The sequence below is a fragment of the Rhinoraja longicauda genome, chromosome 28, assembly GCF_053455715.1.
Source record: "Rhinoraja longicauda isolate Sanriku21f chromosome 28, sRhiLon1.1, whole genome shotgun sequence".
Taxonomy (NCBI): domain Eukaryota; kingdom Metazoa; phylum Chordata; class Chondrichthyes; order Rajiformes; family Arhynchobatidae; genus Rhinoraja; species Rhinoraja longicauda.
Window position 1 is genome coordinate 29409076 of NC_135980.1, and position 19392 is coordinate 29428467.

Consider the following 19392-nt stretch of genomic DNA (forward strand, 5'->3'; position numbering starts at 1 on the left):
CAGCAAGGTCTCTACTCCCCACCCACCCACCCACAGCAAGGTCTCTACTCCCCACCCACAGCAAGGTCTCTACTCCCCACCCACCCACAGCAAGGTCTCTACTCCCCACCCACAGCAAGGTCTCTACTCCCCACCCACCCACAGCAAGGTCTCTACTCCCCACCCACCCACCCACAGCAAGGTCTCTACTCCCCACCCACCCACCCACAGCAAGGTCTCTACTCCCCACCCACCCACAGCAAGGTCTCTACTCACCAACCCGCCATCTTAGTAAGGGTGGGGGGAAGGAATGCAAGAGAGAGAGATTGAGAAACGAAGGGGAGGAGGAAAAGGGCACCAGAGGGGTTATAAATGCGTGATGGAAACTTGGCTTATTTTGTGGAGGAGGTTTTGGGGGGGGGGGGATTTGTTATTTTTAAAGATAATGCCGACCAGTTGCGCGGCTTATGGATGCACGGCCGTGTACAACAAGTGCACCAGCTTCCACGGGGAGGGGAGGGGATGGAGGGAGGGGAGGGGATGGAGGGAGGGGAGGGGATGGAGGGATGGAGGGGGATGGAGGGAGGGGGATGGAGGGAGGATGGAGGGAGGAGGGAGGTGGAGGGAGGGAGGGGGGTGGAGGGAGGGAGGGGGATGGAGGGGGATGGAGGAGGGAGGGGGATGGAGGGGGATGGAGGAGGGAGGGGGAGGGAGGGGGATGGAGGGGGGTGGAGGAGGGAGAGGGGGAGGGAGGGGGATGGAGGAGGGAGGCGGAGGGAGGGGGTTGGAGGAGGGATGGAGGGGGAGGGGGATGGAGGGGGGATGGAGGAGGGAGGGGGAGGGGGATGGAGGAGGGAGGGGGAGGGGAGGGGGGATGGAGGGGGGATGGAGGAGGGAGGGGGAGGGGAGGGGGATGGAGGGGGATGGAGGAGGGAGGGGGAGGGAGGGGGATGGAGGGGTGAGGGGGATGGAGGGGGATGGAGGGGGAGGGGGATGGAGGGGGATGGAGGAGGGAGGGGGAGGGAGGGGGATGGAGGGGGATGGAGGAGGGAGGGGATGGAGGGGGATGGAGGAGGGAGGGGGAGGGAGGGGGATGGAGGGGGAGGGGGATGGAGGGGGATGGAGGAGGGAGGGGGATGGAGGGGGATGGAGGAGGAGGGGGATGGAGGAGGGAGGGGGATGGAGGGGGATGGAGGAGGGAGGGGGAGGGAGGGGGATGGAGGGGGAGGGGGATGGAGGGGGGATGGAGGAGGGGAGGGGGATGGAGGGGGATGGAGGGGGAGGGGGGGATGGAGGAGGGAGGGGGGATGGAGGGGGATGGAGGAGGGGAGGGGGGATGGAGGGGGGATGGAGGAGGGAGGGGGATGGAGGGGGGATGGAGGAGGTGAGGGGGGATGGAGGTGGGAGGGGGATGGAGGGGGATGGAGGAGGGAGGGGGATGGAGGGGGATGGAGGAGGGAGGGGGATGGGAGGCAGGGAGGGGGATGGAGGGGGATGGAGGAGGGAGGGGGAGGGAGGGGTGATGGAGGTGGGAGGGGTGGGAGGGGGATGGAGGGGGAGGGGGGATGGAGAGGGGGATGGAAGGAGGGAGGGGGATTGGAGGGGGTTGGGAGGAGGGAGGGGAGGGGAGGGGGAGGATGGAGGGGGATGGCGGGAGGAGAGGGGGATGGAGGGGGATGGAGGAGGGAGAGGGGGAGGGAGGGGGAGAGGGAGGGGGAGGGGGAGGGAGGGGGGATGGAGGAGGGAGGGAGGGGGAGGGGGGAGGGAGGGGGATGGAGGGGAGGGAGGGGCGGACTCAGGGGATGGGATGGGGAAAGGGAGATGAGAGGGAAACTCGTGGGTGAGTCAGTGTTAACCGGAGCCTGCGGCCTACCAGCGCCGTTGCATGGGAGTGGTGCTGCGGCCTACAGCGGCGTTGCCATGGGTGGTGCTGCGGCCTACAGAGCGGCGTTGCCATGGGTGGGGTGCTGCGGTCTACAGCGCCGTTGCCATGGGGTGGTGCTGCGGTCTACAGCGGCGTTGCCATGGGGTGGTGCTGCGGTCTACAGCGCCGTTGCCATGGGTGGTGCTGCGGTCTACAGCGCCGTTGCCATGGGTGGTGCTGCGGTCTACAGCGCCGTTGCCATGGGTGGTGCTGCGGTCTACAGCGGCGTTGCCATGGGTGGTGCTGCGGTCTACAGCGGCGTTGCCATGGGTGGTGCTGCGGTCTACAGCGCCGTTGCCATGGGTGGTGCTGCGGTCTACAGCGGCGTTGCCATGGGTGGTGCTGCGGTCTACAGCGCCGTTGCCATGGGTGCCGACGGCTCCCTCCCCCTGTAAAAAGATGGTGATGATGTTTAATGAGCAAAAAAAAAAAAAGGGGCGGTGTAAGAAGCGAAGGTGTGCGAGTGTTATATTTTGGATTGAAGGGATCAGGCTCCTCCCCGTGGGCGTGGGCGCTGGAGAGACACACACCTGCGGGCGAGTAATGGATGACGAGAACAACACCTGTGTGTGGGCGGCGAGCATTTACACTGGGGACTGACTGGGGACTGACTGGGGACTGACTGGGGACTGACTGGGGACTGACTGGGGACTGACTGGGGACTGACTGGGGACTGACTGGGGACTGACTGGGCAGCAGCAGCAGCAGCAGCAGCAGCAGCAGCAGCAGCAGCAGCAGCAGCAGCAGCAGCAGCAGCAGCAGCAGCAGCAGCAGCAGCAGCAGCAGCAGCAGCAGCAGCAGCAGCAGCAGCAGCAGCAGCAGCAGCAGCAGCAGCAGCAGCAGCAGCAGCAGCAGCAGCAGCAGCAGCAGCAGCAGCAGCAGCAGCAGCAGCAGCAGCAGCAGCAGCAGCAGCAGCAGCAGCAGCAGCAGCAGCAGCAGCAGCAGCAGCAGCAGCAGCAGCAGCAGCAGCAGCAGCAGCAGCAGCAGCAGCAGCAGCAGCAGCAGCAGCAGCAGCAGCAGCAGCAGCAGCAGCAGCAGCAGCAGCAGCAGCAGCAGCAGCAGCAGCAGCAGCAGCAGCAGCAGCAGCAGCAGCAGCAGCAGCAGCAGCAGCAGCAGCAGCAGCAGCAGCAGCAGCAGCAGCAGCAGCAGCAGCAGCAGCAGCAGCAGCAGCAGCAGCAGCAGCAGCAGCAGCAGCAGCAGCAGCAGCAGCAGCAGCAGCAGCAGCAGCAGCAGCAGCAGCAGCAGCAGCAGCAGCAGCAGCAGCAGCAGCAGCAGCAGCAGCAGCAGCAGCAGCAGCAGCAGCAGCAGCAGCAGCAGCAGCAGCAGCAGCAGCAGCAGCAGCAGCAGCAGCAGCAGCAGCAGCAGCAGCAGCAGCAGCAGCAGCAGCAGCAGCAGCAGCAGCAGCAGCAGCAGCAGCAGCAGCAGCAGCAGCAGCAGCAGCAGCAGCAGCAGCGAATGGGTGACGTTCCGAGTTGAGACCCTTCTTGAGGGGAGAGGGAGAGACAGGGATAAGGAAGTGTAAGGTGTGAAAACGAGACATCAAAGGGGATGGATATCAAGGAAAATGTCGAACAGATCGCTGTTAGCTAGGGGGAGGTAACAACAAAGTAAACAGAGATAAAAATGTACCATCCCCCCTGACCTGTGCCATTGAGCTGCCCTTAGGGTGCTGTCTGTACGGTGTTTGCACGTTCTCCCCCTGACCGCGTAGGTTTTCAGTGGGTGCTCCGTTTTGCTCCCACATTCCAAAGACGTGCAGGGTTTGTGGCTTCTGTAAAGTTATAATTTTGTGATATTGTAAATTGACCCTGGTGTGTGTAGGATAATGCTAGTGTATGGGGTGGGCGCTGGTCGGCGCGGACTCAGTGTTTCCACGCTGTATCTCTAAAGTCTAAAGTAAAGTTTATTTAGCCTCAAAACAGATTAACTGGGGATCGGGAAGTTGAGGGGCCATTAAGAAACAGTTACCATGGTATAATTTATAAATTATATCGAAGTGTGGCACGGTGGCGCAGCGGTAGAGTTGCTGTCTTACAGCGCTTGCAGCGCCGGAGACCCGGGTTCGATCCTGACTACGGGCGCTGTCTGTACGGAGTTTGCATGTTCTCCCCGTGACCTGCGTGGGTTTGCTCCGAGATCTTCAGTTTACTCCCACACTCCAAAGACTTACAGGTTTGTAGGTTAATTCTAAATGATCCCTAGTGTGTGTAGGATAGCGTTAGTGTGCGGGGACCGCTGGTCAGTGCGGACTCGGTGGGCTGAAGGGCCTGTTTCTGCGCTGAAAATCTCGAAAGCAAGCTACACCAAAAATAATTTAAATTTCATCCAAAAATCTCAAGTGAATCAGTTTAATCTGAAACCAGGATTTTAAACGTGAGTAAAGTCTTGTAGCACAAGCTTGAGGTGCGATTTGGCTCTCGCTGATGGTGAAACTGCGTTAAAAGATATGACTAATGCTTAAGGAATTGATGTACAGTTTGTAGTTAACTTTTGTTCCCATTTAGCTCTCTTAAAAACACCAGGAAAAGTGGTCCAAGAGAGGCCTTGTAATGTTGCCAAAACATAAAGAGCCCGGAGGATCGGGGAACCTTCAGTATCCAGAAAGACAGGACTAGTGTTGCCAACTTCCTCACTCCCAAAGAAGGGACAAAGGGTGATGTCACCGCCCCGCGCCCCACGTGACCTCACCCAGCCAGCGGTCACGTGCTCCCGCTCCACCAATGGCGGCCGCCCGGCCACTCTTACTCCATCTAAAAAAAAATCTACAGACGTATAAAAGGGAAATGATTGGCATTTGTTAATGTGGGTGCCTTCAACAATGAAATTATGTTGAGGTATAAGGAAATAGCGAAGAAATCAAATAAATATTTAATGTAAGTTCGCAAGTCATAGAAACAAAGTTAGGCCATTCGGCCCATCGAGTTTATTCCGCCATTCAATCATGGTTGATCTATCTCCCCCTCTCAACCACATTCTCCTGCCTTCTCCCCGATAAGTTCAGACTGTAAGTCATAGAAGAAGGCAAAGAAAACTTTGTGGAGAAATCGGAATCCAGCATGAATGAAATTCAAAGATATCTGCTTTAGTAAAAAAACTAGTATTGATGAAACGACCTGATTTAATGACATGAATCCAGTCAGGAACAGAACATGAGGTGAGGAAGACAGAGCCGTGTGTACATTAATATATGGAAGGTGATATTATTAAAACCTATAAGATCCTCAGGGGCATGGCAGGGCTGATGTCAAAATGTTTTTACTGATAGAAAATCTCAAACAAGGGGTCATAGTTTTAAGATAAAGGGCCAGTCATTAGACAATAGACAATAGACAATAGGTGCAGGAGTAGGCCATTCGGCCCTTCGAGCCAGCACCGCCATTCAATGTGATCATGGCTGATCATTCTCAATCAGTACCCCGTTCCTGCCTTCTCCCCATATCCCCTGACTCCGCTATCCTTAAGAGCTCTATCTAGCTCTCTCTCTCTCAGTCATTCAAAACCAAAGTAGATAGAAGTTTCTCCTTGCAAAGGGTGATGGTTCTGTGTTCTGAAGAAGGGTCTCGACCCGAAACGTCACCCATTCCTTCTCTCCCGAGATGCTGCCTGACCTGCTGAGTTACTCCAGCATTTTGTGAATAAATGGTTCTGTGTTCTCTGCCTCAAAGAGTTGTGGAGGTTGGTTTCAAGTGAAGGTTGGAAAAAATATTTGAAAGATAAGGGGATTGAGGGGTTAAGTAGGCTGGGACTCTATTCCTTGGAGCGCAGGAGGATGAGGGGTGATCTTACAGAGGTGTATAAAACCATGAGAGGAATAGATCGGGTAGACGCACAGTCTCTTGCCCAGGTTAGGGAGATCAAGGACCAGAGGACATAGGTTAAAGGTGAGAGGGGAAAGATTTAATAGGAACTTGAGGGGTGACTTCATTGTACAAAGGGTGGTGGGTGAATGGAACTGCGGCCTAACATCGAGGAGCTGGCGGCCACTTGCTGGATATTGATTTGGGAGCTCCAACCGCGGGAGGCTGCGGACTTTCACATCGTGGAGCTGGCGGTCCCTGGTTAGAGACCGACGTCGGGAGCTCCAAGCCGCAGGAGCTTCAGCCGCCCCAATCACGGGAACTTTCATCGCACCGATGTGGGAGCTTCGATCACCCCGACTGCGGACGGTTCAACTGCCCCGACCACGGGAGAATAGTGAGTCAAGTCAAGTCAAGTCAATTGTATTTGTATAGCACATTTAAAAACAACCCACGTTGACCAAAGTGCTGTACACCAGTGCAGGTACTAAGAAAAACGAACATACAATGGCACACAAACATAACAGCACATACATAAACAGTTCACAGCGCCCCCTCAGAGGGCCTCAAATGCTAGGGAGTAGAAACAGGTTTTGAGCTTGGACTTAAAGGAGTGGATGGAGGGGGAAGTTCTGGTGGGGAGAGGAATGCTGTTCCACAGTCTAGGAGCTGCAACCGCAAAAGCGCGGTCACCCCTGAGCTTAAGCCTAGACCGCGGGATAGTGAGTAGCCCCAAGTCGGCCGACCTGAGGGAAGACAATTAGATTTTATTGCCTTTCGTCACAGTGAGGTACGTGGGGAATCCGCTATGGTGGATGATTATGTTAACTTTTATGTAGTTGTGGCTCTTGTTGCTTTCTTTTGTAGGATGGCTGTATGGTAATGCGAATATCACTGTACCTTAATTGGTACACGTGACAATAAAAGACCTTTGAAACATTTGAACAAGAGGGCGAGGGGTGATCTTATAGAAGTGTACAAAATCGTGAGAGGAATAGATCGGGTAGATGCACAGAGTCTCTTGCCCAGAGTAGGGGAAGCAAGAATCAGACCCCATAGGTTTAAGGTGAGGGGGGGAAAGATTTAATAGGAACCCGAGGGGAAACTTTTTGACACAAAGGGTGGTGGGCCTACGGAACGAGCTGCTGGAGGAGGTAGTTGAGGCAGGAACTATTGCAACGTTTAAGAAACATTTGGACAGGTACATGGATAGGACAGGTTTGGAGGGATATGGGCCAAACACAGGCAGGTGGGACTAGTGTGGATGGGACATGTTGGTCGTTGTGGGCAAGTCGGGCCGAAGGGCCTGTTTCCACGCCGTGTGACTCTATGACTGAGGGCTCTGGGAGACTGGCAGAGTGGGGAAGTTGAGGTCTGGGTAAGATGATATTGAATGGCGGAACTAGTGGCTTCTATTACTTGCTGTTGTACAATAAGAATTTGATTCGCTGCCAGAGGGAAATGTACTATTGCCAATTCAATTGACGGGGTTTTTTAAAAATGATTTGTAGATGGCTTTGAAACAATCCCTCGTGAAGGAGACAATGCGTGTGCTGCCAGGGGACGTGTAGGAAGGAACAGCAGATGCTGGTGTAAACCAAAGATGGACATCTGTTGAGCAGACCCCTTCCCTGGCAACAGATGGACACAAAAATGCTGGCCTGACTAAGGCAGCATCTCTGGAGAGAAGGAACGGGTGGACCCAGCCTGAGGAAGGGTCTCGACCCGAAACGTCATCCATTCCTTCTCTCCAGAGCTGCTGCCTGACTCGCTGAGTCACTCCAGCAGTATGTGTTTATCTTTGGTTTCAATCATGGTTAATCTATCTCTCCCTCCTAATCCCGTTCTCCCCATAACCTCTGACACCTGTACTAATCAATATATATACAAATGTGTGTATATACACTATATACTGTATATAGATACACACACACACACATATATATATATATATATATATATATATAAAGACACAAAAAGCTGGAGTAACTCAGTGGGACAGGCAGCATCCCTAGAGAGAAGGAATAGGTGACGTTTCCGGTCGAGACCCTTCTTGTCTGAAACTACATCTCTTTTGATGTCTCATTGTCACACCTTGCCCTTCCTTATCTCTGTGTCTCCCTCTCCCCTGACTCTCATTCTGAAGAAAGGCCTCGACCCGAAACGTCACCCATTCCTTCTCTCCAGAGATGCTGCCTGTCCCGCTGAGTTACTCCAGCATTTTGTGTCTATCTTTGGTGGAAACCAGCATCTGCAGTTTCTTCCTACACATAGAAGTTGGGAGGACATGTCGCACTTATATAATACGTTGACAAGGCCACATTTAGAGTATAAGAAAATAACTGCAGATGCTGGTACAAATCGATTTATTCACAAAATGCTGGAGTAACTCAGCAGGTCAGGCAGCATCTCGGGAGAGAAGGAATGGGTGACGTTTCGGGTCGAGACCCTTCTTCAGACTGATGTCAGGGGGGCGGGACATTTAGAGTGTTGTGTCTAAATGAAGAATGTTTTCAAGCTGGAAGCGTACAGAGAGAATTTACGAGGATGTAAATCCTCTCCAGCATTTTTGTGCAGGGAAGCACTGCTCAACAGATGCTCAGTATTGCTCGAACATAAGATATCCTTTACCCACTTGTTGCAACTGAAAGTGATTCATTTGAAAGACCAAAGTACCAAGCAGTTTCAGAACAATTCACGCAAGCAGATGGTGATAATAAGTTGTTTCAATTAGTGTGTGTAACATGGAGGTTTATAGCAGTTTAATGCACTGGAGGAGAATATTTCTTCATCAAATCTCCCCTTTGCTCGAAAAATCCCAAATTAACTCAGGTGCCCAATTCCTTCATCTCCCATTGCTTACACATTCTGTGTGGTTACATTTCCTCTCAAAGTGCAAGATTCCCTGCCTCAAAGGTAGACACAAAATGCTGGAGTAACTCAGCGGGTCAGGCAACATCTCGGGAGAGAAGGAATGGGTGACGTTTCGGGTCGAGACCCTTCTTCAGACTGATGTCAGGGGAGGGGGCGGGTCCCTTAAGTTTGCTAACCTCAGTCCCTCCATCTTTTCTGAGATTTGGTGGCCCTTGCCTTTCATTGTGTTGGTTTCATCGTAGAAACATAGAAACATAGAAAATAGGTGCAGGAGGCCATTCGGCCCTTCGAGCCAGCACCGCCATTCACTGTGATCATGGCTGATCATCCACAATCAGTAACCCGTGCCTGCCTTCTCCCCATATCCCCATTTCCGCTAGCCCCTAGAGCTCTATCTAACTCTCTTTTAAATTCATCCAGTGAATTGGCTTCTATTGCCTTTTGTGGCAGAGAATTCCATTATATCTGTGCCATCTGGTCTCGGACTGCTCCATCAAATATCCACTATCCAGACCCCCTATCATTTCCTATACTGCCAGCTAGTCTCTACAAAGCCTTCTCCAAAGTAAATAAGCCCCCTAGCACCCTGTCGATCTTTGTAGTTGTAGCCTTTCTTCCCAGTACCATAGTGGCCAGTCACTGTTAAAATATTTTGTTTTGGGCGGTACGGTGGTGCAGCGGTAGAGTTGCTGCCTTACTGCCCTTACAGCGCCCGAGACCCCGGGCTCAATCCCGACTACGGGCGCTGTCTATATGTAGTTTGTATGTTCTCCCCGTGACCGCATTGGTTTTCTACGAGATCTTTAGTTTGCTCCCGTATTCCAAAGACGTACAGGCTTGTAGGTTAATTGGCTTGGCATAAGTGTAAATTGCCCCTTGTATGTGTAGGATTGTGTTAATGTGCGGGGATCGCTGGTCGGTGTGGATTCGGCGGGCCAAAGAGCCTGTTTCCGCGCTGAATCTCTAAACTAAAAAGTCGTGACGCAACTCCACAGGACATCACAGGACACTCCAAAGATGTGCAGGTTCGGCGGTTAATTGGCTTGGTAAAATTGGGAACATGTTTCCTGCCTCTAACGTGTCCAACCCTTTAATAATCTTATACGTTTCGATAAGATCCCCTCTCATCCTTCTAAATTCCAGTGTATACAAGCCTAGTCGCTCCAGTCTTTCAACATATGACAGTCCCGCCATTCCGGGAATTAACCTAGTAAACCTACGCTGCATGCCCTTAGTGCAAGGTAAAGTCCAGTAAAGTCCGATCAAAGATCGTTCGAGGGCCTCCGATGATGTAGATGGTTGGTCAGGACTGCTCTGTCGAGGAGGTCTCCTACAGTGGATTTACCCATTCATCGCTGGATCCAATTCTCCACTTCTCACTGTTAGTTCACTAAAACGCTGCTGAACACGACCCTCAATGCTGAAGCCAGTTTCTCAGCTCTCGGAACTGGATTCATGCAGCTCAACATTTGCCACCTGCTAGCCCCGTAACAAAAAATGCTTTTACCGTCATTTTAATTTGCAAAATAAATCTTGAGAGTTATTAATTCCTCACGCCCGATAATACAAATGAGAGATGATTTATTGCCTGGTTTTGTCCCTCTCCCAGAATAACTGCAGCCTTGTTAAAATCACGCCTTTTAAAATAATCCACACATATTGCCTTTGCAAATAGCAGCAGAGTTTAATTGTCCATTTTATGTTTGAGCCTTGAAATGTTCCCATGTTTATCCCCCCCCCCCCCCCCCCCCAATTCCTGTGTTAAAACGTGTGTGTTTTAAACAGGGATTTGAAGAATGCACTGGTTTCATAAATAGAAGCCTCACAGTAACATTCTGTTTGCTTCACACTGGGATGGTGTCTTCATTATCGCCCGCTCTTTGAGGTAGTTCCAGTGCTGAGAGCGAGAGGGGGGATAATGAGTATTGTCGCAGTTGCTAATTCCAGGGTTTTCTCATTGGCTGCTGATAAGCATCAACCGCGCGAGTGGCCTTCCCACTTCAGTCTCAGAGAGGGTTGGCTCTCGTTTTCCTGATGCTTATACCATGTGTAATTGAATGTCATCTGTGGACCCATTCTGAGTTAGAAGGAGAGCAAAAAGGGATGGAGAGAGACTCTGCATTTCTGCCCCTATTTCCTGCTCTGACTTGCTGAGCTAGAACGCTGAGAGTGTGTGATTAATTTTTTTTTCTCTCTCTCTCTCTCTCTCTCTCTCTCTCTCTCAAACACAATTCAGTGCCAACTGACGACCAAACAGTCTGAAGCCGTTCTGAAGAGATTCCCAAACCAGCTCTCTCTCTCTCTCTCTCTCTCTCTCTCTCTCTCTCTCTCTCTCTCTCTCTCTCTCTCTGTGTATTAGTACACCAGCTGAAAAAGTTCAACATCAACATCAAATTGAAGTGAATGCTCAGCTAAGGCAACAGTTCCCCACTGTTCATTGATAGAAAAAGAAAAGATCCAATATCACAGTGACTATTCATGTAAGTAAGACAAAAAAATATATATTTGAAATTGTGAGACTGATTGTTCTTGTTCTGAATAGTAAAATATAAGTAAATGGATTTTGGGAAAGGAACTTTGCAATTCCATATGATTTAATGTTTGTACAGTCTACAGGAGTGTGACGTGATGTAGGTATCTCTGGCGACGTGTGGTGTTCAGTGAAAAGTTCCAAACACCTTCATCTCAGCGTTAGGTTTGTGACTTTCGGTACACTGTTGATTACTGTGTTTGGGGCAGGTGCTGGTGTACAGAGCATTATGTCTGTGGGGTAGAGAAATTAGTTGAAGATCTCCAAGATACGATGAAATGTTGGAACCAAACCACAGAGTGATAGAGGTGATGAAGTCGATGAGCAACTGAGATGCAGCTGATGATGGTCTCAGAGAGGCATGGAAAGATACAGCTCACCAAACATGACAAGGGCTAAGAACTACCCTGAAACAAACTCGGCGTAGACTAACAAGAGTGTCAGGGGTTACGGGGAGAAGGCAGGAGAATGGGGTTAGGAGGCAGAGATAGATGTAAGGACGTTCTTTTAGGAAGGAGATTACTTTAGCCAGAGGGTGGTGAATCGGTGGAATTCTTTGCCACTAAAGGCGATGGAGGCCAAGTCAGTGGATATCTTTAAGGCAGAAATAGATAGATTCTTGATTAGTGCGGGTGTCAGGGGTTATGGGGAGAAGGCAGGAGAATGGGGTTAGGAGGGATAGATAGATCAACCACGATTGAATGGCGGAGTAGACTTGATGGGCCGAATGGCCCAATTCTGCTCCTATCACTAATGACCTTGTGATGTTGTGAATCACTTGGCACCCAAATCCAAGGGAGATGAAGATCAAAAATCGAAAAATCAAAAATCAAAAAATAACAATAAATAGAACATCGGAGAGAATTGTGATTGTGGAGATCTGTCCTTTTTCTTTGCTTCAGCGAACTCGACATGATCAAATTGACTGTGCGTTCTACAGTCTCACCCATATTCATTATAGATCAAATTAACAAACAAAGCCTGAGTAGGAATGCATGAGATGCTAAGGCTTAAGTTATTTTAGTAAGTTAGAAGGATGAGAGGGGATCTTATTGAAACATATAAGATTATTAAGGGATTGGACACGTTAGAGGCAGGAAACATGTTCCCAATGTTGGGGGAGTCCAGAACCAGGGACCACAGTTTAAGAATAAGGGGTAGGCCATTTAGAACGGAGATGAGGAAAAACCTTTTCAGTCAGAGCGTTGTGAATCTGTGGAATTCTCTGCCTCAGAAGGCGGTGGAGGCCAATTCTCTGAATGCATTCAAGAGAGAGCTAGATAGAGCTCTTAAGGATAGCGGAGTCAGGGGGTACGGGGAGAAGGCAGGAACGGGGTACTGATTGCGAATGATCAGCCATGATCACATTGAATGGTGATGCTGGCTCGAAGGGCTGAATGGCCTCCTCCTGCACCTATTGCCTATTGTCTATTATTAAATCGAGCATTGATGGAGAGGCACAGTTACCTACGACTCTGAGAGGCATGCAGTGCATTAGATATTATCGAGATCTTGGTGACGACTCAGGGATAAAGAGATGAAACTCAGAAAACAGACTCGAGGAAATAAGAAACAGTTCATGAAATCTAACAAACTGAAAGTTGCAAATATAAGATAAATTATATATTTCGTCGACAAAATCATGAGAGCAATAGATCGGGTAGATGCACAGAGTCCTTTACCCAGAGTAGGGGAATCGTGGACCAGAGGACATAGGTTCAAGGTGAAGGGGAAAAGATTTAATAGGAATCCGAGGGGTAGCTTTTTCACACAGAGGGTGGTGGGTGTATAGAACGAGCTGCCAGAGGAGATAGTTGAGGCTGAGACTATCCCAACGTTTAAGAAAAAGTTGGACAGGTACATGGATAGGACAGGTTTGTAAGGTTAAGGACCAAGCGCAGGCAAGTGGGACTAGGGTAGCTGGGACATTGTTGGCCAGTGTGGGCGAGTTGGGCCGAAGGGCCTGTTTCCACACTGTATCAGATTATGACTCTGTGACTCTAAATTAAGAGAGGCAAACCAATGACAAATGCCAAATCACTTGTCAAGTGTCACCTAACAAATCAAAGAGATTGATATATTGTGCAGTTAAGACATCTAAGTGGATAGCCAGCACAGATGATTAAGAGAGACTTTAGGGCTGTATCCAATCTGGATAGAATCTGAGGGATTGCAGGATTTAGGAAGAAAAACGTAAATCATCGAAGGCAAATCCAAGCAAAGTATACAAGGATGATAGAGACACATAAAATTATAAAAGGACTGGACAAGCTAGATGCAGGAAAAATGTTCCCAATGTTGGGGGAGTCCAGAACCAGGGGCCACACAGTCTAAGAAGCTATTTAAAACTGAGGTGAGAAAAAGCTTTTTCACCCAGAGAGTTGTGAATTTGTGAAATTCTCTGCCATAGAGGGCAGTAGAGGCCAATTCACTGGATGAATTTTAAAAAGTGTTAGATAGAGCTCTAGGGGCTAGAGGAATCAAGGGATATGGGGAGAAGGCAGGCACGGGTTACTGATTGTGGATGATCAGCCATGATCACAATGAATGGCGGTGCTGGCTCAAATGGCCTCCTCCTGCACCTATTTTCTATGTTTTTATGTTTCTACGATGAAACCAACACAATGAAAGGCAAGGGCCACCAAATCTCAGAAAAGATGGAGGGACTGAGGTTAGCAAACTTAAGGGAGGCCGAAAATAAAGACATTCTCCTTCCCATTCCCACACCAACCTTTCTACTCTGGGCCTCCTCCTTTGCCAGAGAGAGGCCACACGCAAACTGGAGGAACAGCAACTCACATTCCGCTTGGGAAGCTTCCAACCCAACAGCATGAACATTGCAGGTAGACACAAAAAGCTGGAGTAACTCAGCGGGTCAGGCAGCATCTCTGGAGACAAGGAATGGGTGACGCTTCGGGTCGAGACCCTTCTTCAGACACTGTTACAGGTCACTTCTTGCTGGGAACATGAGATAGATAGATTCTTGATTCTTGATGAGTACGGGTGTCAGGGGTTATGGGGAGAAGGCAGGAGAATGGGGTTAGGAGGGAGAGATAGATCAGCCATGATTGAATGGCGGAGTGGACTTGTTGGGCTGAATGGCCCAATTCTACTCCTACTCCTTATGACCTTATAACATACAGCACCTTCTAATGTATTTATTTCACAAAATGCTGGAAAAACTCAGCAGGTCAGGCAGCATCTCAGGAGAGAAGGAATGGGTGACGTTTCGATTGGTGCCTGAAGAAGGGTCTCGACCCGAAACGTCACCCATTCCTTCTCCCCTGAGATGCTGCCTGAGCCGCTGAGTTACTTTAGCATTTTGTGAATAAATATCCTCGGGGATGGAGGTTCATGGAAGGAGTAGAAGCAAGGAACTGCAGATGCTGGTTACTACACAAAAGGACGCAAAGTGCTGGAGTGACTCAGCAGCTCAGGCAACATCTCTGAAGAGGGGTCCTGACCAGTGACGTCACCCACGCCTGTTCTACAGAGATGCTGCCTGACCCGCTGAGTTACTCCAGCACTCTGTGTCTACCTTCGATTTAAACCAGCATCTGCAGGCTTTTTTCTAAGCATGAAAATTGAATTCTCCAATTTTAGATCAACTCCAACTAACCCCCCCCCCCCGCCCCCTCCTCACCTCCCGCCTCCCTTTTCCTCCCCCATAAATCCCCTTCCCTCCCATAGACCCCCACCTAGACCCCCACCTGTTTCCCTCCAACCCCCCCTCTCCAGTCACCCCTGTCATATTCCTCTCCCTTCACAGTCGAAAACTCCTCAAACCCGTCTCACACCTGTTGTTCTTATCTCTGACCTTTGTTCCAACCATCTGCCTGTCAAACCCTTCCCCCCCTCGCCTGTGTTCACCTATTACCTGCCACGTTTTGTCCTGCCTCCCCCCCTTTTCCAGCTCTCTTCTCCTCCCCCTCACATAATCAGTCTGAAGGAGGTTCTCGACCCAAATCGTCGCCTGTCCATGTTCTCCAGAGATGCTGCCTGACCCGCTGAGTTACTCCAGCACTCTGTGAAACGTCACCTATCCACGTTCTCCAGAGATGCTTCCTGACCCGCTGAGTTACTCCAGCACTCTGTGAAATGTCACCTATCCACGTTCTCCACAGACGCTGCCTGACCTGCTGAGTTACTCCAGCACTCTGTGAAACGTCACCTATCCACGTTCTCCAGAGATGCTTCCTGACCCGCTGAGTTACTCCAGCACTCTGTGAAACGTCACCTATCCATGTTCTCCACAGACGCTGCCTGACCCGCTGAGTTAATACAGCACTCTGCGTCCTTTTGCACAAATATGCTGAAGATAGATTGAAAGAAAGGGGCAGCAAGAACTGTGATACAGACTCATTATTCGGGCTATTCCACTGAGAATTCCACGCGCCTAATAGATTTTTGGTTAGTCTACAATTAGAACATTGAGTGCGTTTCTGGCACCTGCGTTTAGGGGAAACATCAAGGCTGTGAAAGTTAATTTGATAGTTTCTAGGAATTAAATTTTTTTTTTTGAGAGGAGACTACAAAACGTTGATTGTGCTTCAAGTGAAAATAGAAAGGATTAAGTTGTGGGATCACATTCATAAACTTGGCTCATGTGGCAAATTTGGAAGCTTAAGATGACCTGATTAAACTATTTAAAATGATGATAGACACAAAAAGCTCGAGTAACTCAGCGGATCAGACAGCATCTCTGGAGAAAAAAGGAATATCATCATATCATATCATATATATACAGCCGGAAACAGGCCTTTTCGGCCCACCAAGTCCGTGCCGCCCAGCGATCCCCGTACATTAACACTATCCTACACCCACTAGGGACAATTTTTACATTTACCCAGCCAATTAACCTACATACCTGTACGTCTTTGGAGTGTGGGAGGAAACCGAAGATGTCGGAGAAAACCCACGCAGGTCACGGGGAGAACGTACAAACTCCTTACAGTGCAGCACCCGTAGTCAGGATCGAACCTGAGTCTCCGGCGCTGCATTCGCTGTAAAGCAGCAACTCTACCGCTGCGCTACCGTGCCGCAATAGGTGACGTTTCGGGTTGAAACCCTTCTTCAGGAGTCTGAAGAAGGGTCCCGACCCGAAATATCACCCATTCCTTCTCTCCAGAGATGCTGCCCGTCCCGCTGAGTTACTCCTGCTTTTTGTGTCTGTCTTCGGTTTAAAGCAGCACCTGCAGTTCCTTCCTACGCTATTTAAATTGGTAACAGATTCAACAGGGTAAATACTGTGAAGCTCTTTAGTCCAGTAGAGGGAAACGTCGGAAGAAGAAGAAGTCTTTGATTCAAAGAATAATCCCACAGAGAATTTTCATGCAGAGACGGCTGTGGTAATTAATTTACTCAGCCAATACGGTTGAAGTGGATGGTGGGATGAAGCTGACTATTTGAACTGTGAATGGAGCTGAAACCGGCGGCACGGTGGCGCAGCGGTAGAGTCGCTGCCTCTCAGCGCCAGAGACCCGGGCTCGATCCCGACCACGGGCGCTGTCTGTACGGAGTTTGTACGTTCCCCCCGTGACCGCGTGGGTTTTCTCCGAGATCTTCGGTTTCCTCCCACACTCCATTCCTTGTTCCGCCCTCAACTACATCAGACGTACAGGTTTACAGGTTAAATGACTTGGTGTAAATGCAAATTGTCCCCAGTGTGTGTGTGTGTAGGATAGTGTTCGTGTGCGGGGATCGCTGGTCGGCGCGGACTCGGTGGGTTCGAAGGGCCTGTTTCTGCGCTGTATCTCGGAAACTAAACTAAACTATTGAGACCTTGCTGGTGGATGGAGTCAGCAGATCCCCCCAATGAAAGAAAAGGGGCGAACTACTGACCCCCCAACTACTGACATGAGGAGTGAATGGAGCAATGATAGGGAGGGAAATAGACAATAGGTGCAGGAGGAGGCCATTCGGCCCTTCGAGCTAGCACCGCCATTCACCGTGATCAGAAATCGGTGGAATTCTTTGCCACAGATGGCTGTGGAGGCCAAGCCAATGGATATTTTTAAGGTGGAGATTGACATGTTCTTGATTAGTACGCTTACAACCGCAATGTATGATCATTGAATTCTCCAATTTTAGGTAACCTCTAACAAGTCCTCCCCTCCCCCTCCTCTTTCTCCCCCACTCCCCTCTATCTGCCCTCCAACCTGCCCCACCTAGACTCGCCCCTATATCTCCTTTACCCCCCCCCCCCCCCCCACCCTCCTGCTCCACCTACATTCCTTTCTCTGGCTTCACAATTCGCAACTCTTCAATCACTCCGTCTCACACCTCTCCATTCATCTCTGGCCTTTGTTCAACCATCTGCCGATCAGAAACCTCCCCTCGCTAACGCCCACCTATTACCAGCCACACTTTGTCCTGCCCGTCCTCTATTGTAGCCTTCACCCCACCCCCAACCCCCATACATAGTCTGAGGAAGGGTTCTGACCCGAAACGTCACCTGTCCATGTTCTCCAGAGGTGCTGCCTGACCAAATGAGTTACTCTAGCATTTTGTGTAGTTCTGTTGTAAACCAGCATCTGTATTTCCTTGCTTCGACCTAGCGTAAAACAGGGCTTGAGCTAAGTGGCAAATACCGTTCCCATTGAGCAATATGCTGCACTGGACCTAAGAATCAGATGCAGAAACTTGCCGTGAGCTGGAAGCTGGCTTGCCCTTTCCAGGGTACTTGCACATCAGATAGAGCTCTCGGGGCTAGCGGAATCAAGGGATATGAGGGGAATAGATCAGGCAGATGCACAGAGTCTTTTACCAGCGTGGGGGAAAGATTTAATAAGTACTCGAGGGGCAACGTTTTCACACGGAGGGTGGTGGGTACATGGTAGGAGCTGCCAGAGGTAGTTGAGGCAGGGACTGTAACAACATATTGATAGGTAAATGGACAGGAAAGGTTTAGAGATATGGGCAAACGCGGGCAGGTGGGTCTAGCATAAATGTGGAGTCTTGGTCGGCATGGGCATGTTGGGCTGAAGGGCCTGTTTCCGTGCTGTGGGACTTTATATAGAATCAGATGGACCTCTGGGTGCTAATTTCTGAGAGAGGCACAGTCCAGTTCAGTACGATGTGCTGGAGAACCTGCAGTGCTGGAGTTTCGCAGTGGATCAGGCAGCATCTCTGGAGGACATGGACTGGATCTGAAAAAGGGTCCCAACCTGAAGCGTCACCCATTCCTTTATCTCCAGAGATGTTGCCTGACCCGTTGAGTTACTCCAGCATTTTGTGTCTCTCTTTGGTATAAACCAGCATCTGCAGTTCAGTTCAGTTCAGTTTAGAGATACAGCGCGGAAACAGGCCCTTCGGCCCACCGGGTCCACACCGACCACCGATCCCCGCACATTAACACCATCCTACACACACTAGGGACAATTTAAAAAAAACATTTACACCAAGCCAATTAACCTGCAAACCTGCACGTCTTAGGAGTGTGGGAGGAAATAAACCGAAGATCTCGGGGAAAACCCACGCAGGTCACGGGGAGAACGTACAAACTCCATACAGACAGCACCTGTGGTCGGGATCGAACCCGGGTCTCCGGCGCTGCATTCGCTGTGAGGCAGCAACTTTACCGCTGCACCACTGTGCCGCCAAAGTTCCTTGTTTCTAATTAGGCTCCGATCATCCCATGGGCAGGTCAGGCTGTTTCCATACTGAACATCAGACTGCCAAAACAGGCACGTTATTCATTGTCGTATATATCATTACCATGTATACTGTTGGGAGCCTCAGCTAACAAGGCATTTCATTGTAGCGTACAGTACATAAAAACAAACTAATCTGATCTTCATCTGAATTCATTCTAAGGAAATATTACACTGGGCAATTGATGTGGTCTGTCCATTGTGCGATTAAACGCGCTGAAGAGTGGCCCACCGTGCAGGTTTAAGGTCTTCGTCTTCAATACTGTACTTTAATTTGAGTTTTAGTTTGAAAGATACAGCGTGGCAACAAACCCTTCGGCCCACCATGACCGCGCCGACCAGCGAGCACCCCGTACATGAACACTATCACACACACACCAGGGACAATTTACAGAAGCCAATTAACCTACAAGCCTGCACGTCTTTGGGATGTGGGAGGAAACCGGAGCACCCGGAGAAAACCCACGCAATCACGGGGAGAACGTACATACTCCACACACAGACAGTATCCGAGGTCAGGATTAGGGTTGCCAACTGTCCCGTATTAGCCGGGACATCCCTTATATTGGGCTAAATTGGTTTGTCCCGTACGGGACTGCTCTAGTCCCTTATTAGGCCCGGGGGCCACTATAGGCC

General features: G+C 50.4%; 1 protein-coding gene across 2 annotated transcripts in view; it reads left to right on the forward strand.

The window, feature by feature from the left end:
- The window catches only part of LOC144607264 (excitatory amino acid transporter 1-like), an 80131-nt gene that overhangs the window by 15025 nt on the left and 45714 nt on the right, over window positions 1-19392 (forward strand). The window contains exon 1 of one of the 2 annotated variants that reach the window (XM_078423986.1): window positions 10586-11054. The exons of the other annotated variant lie outside the window; for it this stretch is intronic. The gene's annotated coding sequence lies outside the window, so the exon portion shown is untranslated. Of the gene's footprint in view, window positions 1-10585; window positions 11055-19392 lie in introns of those variants that run through there. 2 annotated transcript variants of the gene reach the window in all.